Below are 11084 nucleotides of genomic sequence, written 5' to 3'. Positions count from 1 at the left end.
TTTGCAGCGCCAGAGACCCGGGTTCGATCCTGACTAAAGGTGCTTGTCTAAACAAAGTTTGTACGTTCTCCCCGTGACCTGCGTGGGTTTTCTCCGAGAGCTTCGCTTCCCTCCTGCCCTCCAAAGACGTGCAGGTTTGTAGGTTAATTGGCTTGGTATCAAATGTAAAATTGTCCCTAGTGTGTGTAGGATAGTGTTAGTGTGCAGGGATCACTGGTCGGTGCAGACACGGTGGGCCGAGGTGCTTGTTTCTGCGCTGTATCTCTAAACTAAACTAAACTAAACATTGCTACTCCATCTGACATCAAGACCACTGGCTGAGAAGATACTTAGAATCATACAGAAGATAGTCACAAAATTTAGTCTGAAGAAGGGTTCTGAGCAGAAACGTCAACTACTCCTTCTCTCCAGAGATGCTGCCTGACCCGCTGAGTTACTCCAGCATTTTGTGTCTATCCTCTTTGTAAACCAGCATCTGCAGTTCCTTCCTACACTTAGAGTCATACAGTACGGAAACAGGCCCTTCGGCCCATCTTCTGCGTGCCAACCAATATTCTCATTTAAACTAGTCCCATTTGCCCATATTTGATCCACATCCCTCCGAACCTTTCCCGTGCAAGTAACTCTCCAAACGTTTTATAAGTGTTGTTATTATACTTGCCTCAATCACTATCTTTGGAAACTCCTTCCATATATATACCATTCTCCGTGAAAAAGCTGACCTTAATTATTTCCCCTCTAAACTTAAAGCTATGCCCTCTAGTTCTTGCATGTACATTCACCCTCACGGTTTTATACACTCTATACACACCTATCTTCAGTCAGTGTCTTCCCTCTAGAAGATGTTCGCAGCTTCTCCCGAAAAAGGGCATGTGAATGAGATCCAGGTGAAATTGTTTAACGTTTGGTTAATGTTCGGGCGGCAGGGTGGCGCAGCGGTAGAGTTGCTGCCTTGCAGCGTCAGAGACCCGGGCTTGATCCTGACTACGGGTGCTGTCTGTACGGAGTTTGTACATTCCCCCCGTGACCTGCGCGTGTTTTTTTTCCGGATGCTCCGGTTTCCTCCCACACTCCGAAGACGTACAGGTTTGTAGACTATGGCTTGGTAAAATTGTACAAAATTGTCCCTGGTGTATAGGAATTGTTGAACGGCGTGGACTTGGTGGGCCGAGGGGCTTGCTTCTGCACTGTGTAGGAAGGAATAGCATGTGCTGGTTTAAACTGAAGACAGACACAAAATGTTGGAGTAACTCAGCAGGACAGGCAGCATCTCTGGAGAGAAGGAATGGGTGATGTTTCGGGTCGAAACAGGACAACTTCTGCACTGTGTCTCTACACTAAACTAAACTAATGGTTTCCGGCAATACCTTATGAATGGTGCCTGTCCCATGGAACCAGAACAATAGATTATCACCTTCACCAGTGGAATCATAACACAATAAGAGCACAATAATGACATGCCCTGCACAACTTAAGGATGACTCGATACACTTGACAACGAGCATAAGATGAACTGCTGCAGGAACACAATGGGTCAAGCAGCATCTGTGCAGGCAAAGGGAGAATCGATGTTTTGCCTCCATAGATGCTGCTTGACCCACTGAGCTCCTCCAGCAGTTTGTTTTTTGTTCCAGATTTTAGGAATTGCATTCTCCTGTATCTCCTCCATGACAACAAAGTAAGTACTTTGGAAGTTACTGATGCAGGAACCAAGACATGCATTGGAGTGCAGTTTTGTTTAGTTCGGAAATTCAGATACAGTACAGAAACAAGCCCTTTGGCTCACCGGGGCCGCGCCGACCAGCGATCCATATAACCATATAACCATATAACAATTACAGCACGGAAACAGGCCATCTCGACCCTTCTAGTCCGTGCCGAACACGTATTCTCCCCTAGTCCCATATACCTGCGCTCAGACCATAACCCTCCATTCCTTTCCCGTCCATATAACTATCCAATTTATTTTTAAATTATAAAAACGAACCTGCCTCCACCACCTTCACTGGAAGCTCATTCCACACAGCCACCACTCTCTGAGTAAAGAAGTTCCCCCTCATGTTACCCCTAAACTTCTGTCCCTTAATTAATGATCCCCGCACATTAACACCGCCCTACACACACAAAGAACAATGTTTACATTTATACCAGGTCAATTAACCTGCAAACCTGTACGTCTTTGGAGATTGGGAGGAAACCGAAGATCTCTGAGAAAACCCACGCAGGTCACGGGGAGAACGTACAAACTCCGTACAGACAGCACCAGTAGTCAGGATCAAAGCTGGGTCTCTGGCGCTGTAAGGCAGTAGCTCTAACGCTGCGCCATCATGCTGCCCTATTTCTGGTTGCCCCATTTCAGGAAGGATGTGAAGGATTTGGAGAGGGTGCAGAGGAGTTTACCCTAATGCTGCCTGGATTAGGGCATATTAGCTGTAAGGTTGTACAAATATGGATTGTTTTCTCTGGAATGCCAAAGGAATGTCAGAAATATTAAAAAATATGAGGACGTTAGATAGGGTAGACAGTCAAAACTTGTTTTCTCAGAGTAGAAATGCCAAATACTAGAGGGCATTGGTTTAAGGTGAGAAGGCCAAAGTTTAAAGGAGATGTTCGAGACAACCAAGTTTACACGGAGGTGGTGGGTGCCTGGAATTCACAGGCAGATACAGTAATTTATTTTAAGAGGTTTTTAGTTAAGCACATGGATGTGCAGGGAAAGGAGGGATATGGATCACGTGCAGGCACATTGGTTTAATTTGGCATCATCTTCGGTCCGAACATTGTAGACTGAAGGGCCTGTTCTTATCTGGGAGGAACTGTTTAAAACAAAGATAGACACCCTTCTTCAGACTGGTTTCGACTCGAAACGTCACCTATTCCATTTCTCCAGAGATGCTGTCTGGCCCGCTAAGTTACTCCAGTTTTTTGTGCCCATCTTCAGCCTGTTCCTGTGCAATACTGTTCGATGTTCTGTGTGAGACAGTCAAATTTAGCTCAGCATAGAAACATAGAAAATAGATGCAGGAGGAGGCCATTCGGTCCTTCGAGCCAGCACCGCCATTCATTGCGATCATGGCTGATCATCCCCAATCAATAACCCGTGCCTGCCTTCTCCCCATATCCCTTGATTCCACTAGCACCTAGAGCTTTATCTAACTCTCTCTTAAATTCATCCAGTGATTTGACCTCCACTGCCCTCTGTGGCAGGGAATTCCACTAATTCACAACTCTCTGGGTGAAAAGGTTTTTTTCTCACCTCAGTCTTAAATGGCCTCCCCTTTATTCGAAGACTGTGGCCCCTGGTTCTGGACTCGCCCAACATTTTTCCTGCATCTAGCTTGTCCAGTCCTATTATAATTTTAATATTTCTATAAGATTTCCCCTCATCCTTCTAAACTCCAGTGAATACAAGCCCAGTCTTTTCAATCTTTCCTCATATGACAGTGAGTGGCATAGTGACATACATTGTATGATACATTGCTATGTACATTGTGAAATCTGGCTCTTCGGCCCACCAAGTCCACGCCGACCATCGATCACCCATACACTTTTTTATACGACACACGTATAAATCACTTACAAACCAGCACGTCTTTGGAACGTGGAGAAGACCAGAGCACCCAGAGAAACCCCACGCGGTCACGGGGAGAACGTGCAAACTCCGCACAGACAGCACCCGTAGTCAGCTTCAAACCCTAGTCTCTGACTCTGTAATGGCCCTGTCCCACGCCACGAGTTCATTCCAAGAGCTCTCCCGAGTTTTAAAAAAAACAAACTCGTGGTAAGCACGGATAATGAATGTAGCGGAACTCGGGGACGTCTCTTAGCGGCTCGTAACGCTAATGGCAGGTAAGCTCAGGAAGACTCGTGAAGATTTTTCAACATGTTGAAAAATGTCCACGAGAGCCCCGAGTACCGACGAGTGGAAATTACCGTAAATCTCTGAGTAAATCAGGGCAAACTCGGGAGAACTCTTGGAATGAACTCGTACCGTGGGACAGGGCCATTAGGCAGCAACTCCACCGTAGTGCCATGGTGCCCCTCCAGCCAAACGACACATATCAACGTGATAATCACCAGATAATCTAAGTAATGGGAGAGAGAACCAGAGCGAAATTCACAATTTGTGTTCATGAGATCTTTACACATGAGCATAGAAGGTGCCTTAAATTTAACAACATAAATTGAATGGTGGTACTTATTAGTTCATAATTTAGTGGAGCAGAATTAGACCACTCGGCCCATCAAGTCTACTCCTTCATTCAATCATGGCTGATCTATCTTTCCCTCTCAACCATATTCTCCGGCCTTCTCCCGATAACCCCTGACACGCGTACTAATCTATCTATCGATGGTTTAAAAATATCAATTGACAGCCTCCACCTCCGACTGTGGCAATGAATTCCACAGAATTACCACCTTCTGACTAAAGAAATTCCTTCTCATCTCCTTTCTTAAAGAATGTTCTTTTGTTCTGAGGCTAAGGTCTCTGGTCCTAGACTCTGCCACTAGTGGAAACATCCTCTCCACATCCACTCTATCCAGGTCTTTCACTGTTCGGTAAGTTTCAATGAGGTACCCCCTCATCCTTCTAAACTTTGAGTGCAGGCCCAGGGCCTTCAAACGCTCACCATACGTTAACCCAATCATTCCCAGAATCATTCCTGTACACCTCCTCTGGACCCTCTCCAACGCCAGCGCATTCTTATACATCTAAATCTCCAGGGCCTGATCTGATATATCCCAGGACATTGTGGGAAACTAGAGAGGAAATTGCGGGAGCCCTAGATGAAATTGACGAGTCGTCCTTAAATACAGGAGAGGTGCCGGAAGACTAGAGGGTGGCAAATGTTGTGCCTCTTTTCAAGATGGGCTGCAGGAAAAATGCTGGGAACTATAAGCTGGTGAGCTTAACATCTGTAATTGGTAAGTTACTGGAGAGTATTCTGAGGGATCGGATATACAGGCATTCTGATGGGCAAGGGCTGATTAAGGATAGTCAGCATGGATTTGTATGTGGGAGGTCGTGTCTCACAAATCTGATTGATTTTTTTGAAGACGTGACCAAAAAGGTTGATGAGGGCAGAGCTGTAGATGTTATGTAAATGGACCTCAGTAAGGCGTTCGGCAAGGTTCCACATGGTAGACTGCTCTGGAAGGTTAGATCGCAGGGGATCCAAGGGTAGATAGCTAAATGGAAAGAGAATTATCTCCATGGAAGGAGCAGAGGGTAATGGTGGAAGGTTGCCTCTCAGACTGGATGCCTGTGACTAGTGGTATGCCTCAGGGTTTGGTTACTGTTTGACATCTACATCAATGATTTGGATGAGAACATACAGGGCAAGATTAACAAGTTTGCTGATGATACAAAAGTTAGTGGTTTTGCAGATAGTGAAGATGGTCGTGAACGATTGCAGCAGGATCTGGATCCATTGGCCAGGTGGCAGAGGAATGGTGGATGGAATTTAACACAGAGAAATGTGAAGTGTTGCATTTTGGGACATCGAACAAAGGCAGGACCTACACAGTAAATGTTAGGCCTCTGGGTAGTGTTGTAGAGCAGAGGGATCTAGGCATACAGGTGCACGGTTCCTTGAAGGTCGAGTCGCAGGTAAATAAGGTGGTCAAAAAGGCCTTTGGCACTTTGGCCTTCATCAGTCAGAGTATTGAGTATAGAAGTTGGGAGGTCATGTTGTAGTTATATAAGACGTTGGTGAGACCGCATTTAGAATATTGTGTTCAGCTCTGGGCATCGTTATAGAAAACATATTGTCAAGCTTGAAAGGGTTCAGAAAAGATTTATGAGGATGTTGCCAAGACTAGAGGGGGTGAGCTATAGGGAGAGGTTGAGTAGGCTGGGTCTCTATTCCATGGAGCTTAAGGTAAAAAGATTTAATAGGAATCAGAGGGATAACTTTTTCACACAAAGGGTGGTGGGTGTATGGGACAAGCTGCCAGAGAAGGTAGTTGAGGCTGAGAATATCCCATTGTTTAAGAAACAGTTATACAGGTACATGGATAGGACAGGTTTGGAGGGATATGGACCAATCGCAGGCAAGTGGGACAAGTGTAGCTGGGACATTGTTGGCTGGTGTGGACGGGTTGGGCCGAAGGGCCTGTTTCCATGCTGTATCGCTCTATGACTCTATTACTCTTTATCCTTTACATTCACATCCTTATACAGTGGCTTGCAAAAGTTTTCATACCCCTTGAACTTTTCCACATTTTGTCACGTTACAACCACAAACGTAAATGTATTTTATTGGGATTTTATGTGATAGACCAACACAAAGTGGTGCATAATTGTGAAGTGGAAGGAAAATGATACATGGTTTTCACATTTTTTTACAAATAAAAAACTGAAAAGCGTGGCGTGCAAAAGTATTCAGCCCCCCTGAGTCAATACTTTGTAGAACCACCTTTCGCTGCAATTACAGCTGCAAGTCTTTTGGGGTATGTCTCTACCAGCTTTGCACATCTAGAGACTGAAATTTTTGCCCATTCTTCTTTGCAAAATAGCTCAAGCTCAGTCAGATTGGATGGAGAGCGTCTGTGAACAGCAATTTTCAAGTCTTGCCGGAGATTCTCAATTGGATTTAGGTCTGGACTTTGACTGGGCCATTCTAACACATGAATATGCTTTGATCTAAACCATTCCATTGTAGCTCTGGCTGTATGTTTAGGGTTGTTGTCCTGCTGGAAGGTGAACCTCCGCCCCAGTCTCAAGTCTTTTGCAGACTCTAACAGGTTTTCTTCCAAGATTGCCCTGTATTTGGCTCCATCCATCTTCCCATCAACTCTGACCAGATTCCCTGTCCCTGCTGAAGAAAAGCATCCCCACAGCATGATGCTGCCACCACCATGTTTCACAGTGGGGATGGTGTGTTCAGGGTGATGTGCAGTGTTAGTTTTCCGCCACACATCGCGTTTTGCATTTAGGCCAAAAACTTCAATTTTGGTCTCATCTGACCAGAGCACCTTCCTCCACATGTTTGCTGTGTCCCCCACATGGCTTGTGGCAAACTGCAAACGGGACTTCTTATGGCTTTTTTTCAACAATGGCTTTCTTCTTGCCACTCTTCCATAAAGGCCCGATTTGTGGAGTGCACGACTAATAGTTGTCCTGTGGACAGATTCTCCCACCTGAGCTGTGGATCTCTACAGCTCCTCCAGAGTTACCATGGCCTCTTGGCTGCTTGTCTGATCAATGCTCTCCTTGCCCGGCCTGCCAGTTTAGGTGGACGGCCATGTCTTGGTAGGTTTGCAGTTGTGCCATACTCTTTTCATTTTCGGATGATGGATTGAACAGTGCTCCGTGAGATGTTCAAATCTTGGGATATTTTTTTATAACCTAACACTGCTTTAAACTTCTCACAACTTTATCCCTGACCTGTCTGGTGTGTTCCTTGGGCTTCATGACATTGTTTGTTCACTAATGTTCTCTAACAAACTTCTGAGGCCTTCACAGGACAGCTGTATTTATACTGAGATTAGATTACACACAAGTGGACTCTATTTACTAATTAGGTGACTTCTGAAGGCAATTGGTTGCACTGGATTTTATTTAGGGGTATCAGAGTAAAGGGGGCTGAATACTTGTGCACGCCAGACTTTACAGTTTTTTATTTGTAAAAAAATTTGAAAACCATGTGTCATTTTCCTTCCACTTCTCAATTATGCGCCACTTTGTGTTGGTCTATCACATCAAATACATTTACGTTTGTGGTTGTAACGTGACAAAACGTGGAAAAGTTCAAGGGGTATGAATACTTTTGCAAGCCATTGTACTTCTGACTTTCATTAGCCTAGGTGTTTCCAACTTGTCTTTGCAGTCTCAACTGACTCAGAGATAACAGTGTAACCTGGTGAGTCACAGCTACTCCAAGACAAAATAGCTCCTTCTTCAATAGTCTTATACTACCTTCAACAATGGAAGGGAAAGTTATAGGTAGATGAGAAAGCTAGTGTGAATCTCACTGTAGCAATCATACTAGCAATTATTCAAGTAGCAATTCTGGGAACTGAACCTGAGCAGAGATTTAACGTCATGTTGAGGAATTGACGGGATATCACGCACCATATTAAATAGTGCCGCTGAACTCCTTCCCCAGCTTTGGTTTAGTTTAGAGATACAGCGCAGAAACAGGCCCTTCGGCCCACCAGTCCGCACCGACCAGCGATCCCCGCCATTTAGAACGGAGACGAGGAAACACTTTTTCTCACAAAGAGTGGTGAGTCTGTGGAATTCTCTGCCTCAGAGGGTGGTGGAGGCAGGTTCTCTGGATGCTTTCAAGAGAGAGCTAGATAGGGGTCTTAAAAATAGCGGAGTCAGGGGATATGGGGAGAAGGCAGGAATGGGGTACTGATTGGGGATGATCAGCCATGATCACATTGAATGGCGGTACTGGCTCGAAGGGCTGAATGGCCTCCTCCTGCACCCATAGTCTATTGTCTATTGTTTATTAACACCATCGCACACATACTGGGGACAACTTTACATTTACACCAGGCCAATTAACCTACAAATCTGTACGTCTTTGGAGTGTGGGAGGCAACCGAAGATCTCGGGGAAAATCCATGCAGGTCACAGGGAGAATGTACAAACTCCATACAGGCAAGCCCCCGTGGTCACAATCGAACGCAGGTCTCTGGCGCTGTAAGGCAGTAGCTCCACCACTGCACTGTGCCGCCCATACATTCTAATGCAGGGAGTGTACAAAGATATGGAGGACGATAGCTGAGAATCACAGCTGAGAATCACAGCGGTCAGGCTGGTGTGGTACAAATCCAGAGAAAGACTCAATATTCCTTAAGGCCAGATAGATTAAACAATGGTAGCTGTGGAAAAGAGAATATGCATCACATGTATTTGTGATATAGGGGTGGCACAGTAGTGAAGCAGAGGAGTTGCTGCCTTACAGCGCCAGAGACCCAAGTTCTATCCTGACTGTAAGGAGTTTGTATGTTCTTCCTTTGATCGTGTGGGTTTTCTCCAGGTGCTCCGGTTTTCCCCCACATTCCAAACGTGTACTGGTTTGCAGGTTCATTTGGATTCAATAAAAATTGTAATTGTCCCTAATGTGTGTGGGATAGTGGCAGTGCTGATCAGCACGGACTCGGTGGGCCGAAGGGCCTGTTTGCACGCTGTATCTCTAAACTAAACTGAACTATTGGAGGGAAAGGCATGTGATGTTGTGAACAATCTAGGGAGCATAACATTGTGCAGAGTAGTGTGTTGAGGAGCAGCCTAACTAATGGTCCTTTCCTCCAAGGGAGTATTACAGACAGAATACACCTTGCTGCCAGTTTGAAGGAGAGATTGTAATAGAAGAGATTTTGAACATTTTAACGGAGGGTTAAGAATGGATTGAAAGCTAAGCGGCAAAATATTGGATAGTCAGTATGAAAATGAGGAAAATAAGATGATTGACCCAGCATGCTAAGAATTTGTAAATTACAACAGCAAAGTGTCCAGTGAAATCAAGACGAGTTTAGTTTAGTTTAGTTTATTGTCATGTGCTCTGGGGTACAATGAAAAGCTTTTGTTGCGTGCTATCCAGTCAGCGGACAGATATACATGATTACAATTGAGCCAACCATGGTGAACAGGTACAGGATGAAGGGAATAACGTTTAGTGCAAGATTATTTTAAACAAGATCCCCCAACCCAGGTGACTATTTGCGTGCTGGCCACAGAAGCAGATCTTTAAACATGTAGGATGGGGACCCACAGTCCCGTTTATATCCCATGGTGGAAATGGTCAAGAGCTTCAAATTTCTGGGCGTGCATATTTCCGAAGATCACTCCTGGTCCGAGAACACTGATGCAATTATAAAGAAAGCACATCAGCGCCTCTACTTCCTAAGACTACGGAAAGTCGGTTTGTCGAGGAGGATTCTCTCGAACTTCTACAGGTGCACAGTAGAGAGCATGCTGATCGGTTGCATCGTGGCTTGGTTCGGCAACTTGAGCGCCCTGGAGTGGAAAAGACTGCAAAAAGTTGTAAACACTGCCCAGTCCATCATCGGCTCTGACCTCTCTACCATCGAGGGGATCTATCGCAGTCGCTGCCTCAAAAAGGCTGGCAGCATCATCAAGGGTCCACACCATCTTGGCCACTCACTCATCTCCCCGCTACCTTCAGGTAGAAGGTACAGGAACCTAAAATCTGCAACATCCAGGTTCAGGAACAGCTTCTTCCCCACAGCCATCAGGCTATTAAACTCAACATACAAAAATTTGAACATTAATAGCCCATTGAACTTTATCTGCTTATTTATGTGTGTATATATATTCAATGGTATATGGACACACTGATCTGTTCTGTATTTATTTATGCCTGCAATATTCTGTTGTGCTGAAGCAAAGCACGAATTTCATTGTCCGATCTGGGACACATGACAATAAACTCTCTTGAATCTTGAAACTTGAATCTAATCACATATTACAATCACTCCATGCTTTTAAATTTCAGTGCACTGCGAATGGTTGGATGGTAATCATATGTTGTCTTTCTGCTGGCAGGTTAGCACGGAACAAAAGCTTCGTGACAATAAACTAATCTAATTTCAACTAACTGATAAAGTACAGTAAAGTTCGATCAAAGATAGTTCGAGGGTTTCCAGTGAGGTGGATGGGAGCTCGGGTCCACTTTCTAGTTGATGATAGGATGGTTCAAGTTGCTTGATAACAGCAGGGAAGAATCTGCCATATTATTTTCACGTGCACCAGTACAGTTAGATATGGGTGCAGTGAAAGTCTTGCTCGCAGCAATATGGTAGGCACAGACTCATCCAACATACAAAACACAAACCATGCACAAATTGCACATACTTTCTATAAGACACTGAAAAGAAAAAGACTGTGCAAAAAAAAAAACAGGGTAGAAAACAAGTCCAAGTTGTGGAAGAGGTAGTCCATTGCATGTAGAAAGGAACTGCAGATGCTGGTTTCTGCAGTTGTACAGGGCCCTACACTCAAATCCTCTCCTTCCTAAAATAACGTTTTCTCCATGATCTTCGGTTTCCAAAGACGTACAGGAATGTAGGTTTGGTGTATGTGTATGTCCCTAACGTGTGTGGGA

The sequence above is a fragment of the Amblyraja radiata genome, chromosome 34 (genome assembly GCF_010909765.2).
Source record: "Amblyraja radiata isolate CabotCenter1 chromosome 34, sAmbRad1.1.pri, whole genome shotgun sequence".
Taxonomy (NCBI): Eukaryota; Metazoa; Chordata; class Chondrichthyes; order Rajiformes; family Rajidae; genus Amblyraja; species Amblyraja radiata.
This window is presented reverse-complemented; position numbering follows the sequence as displayed.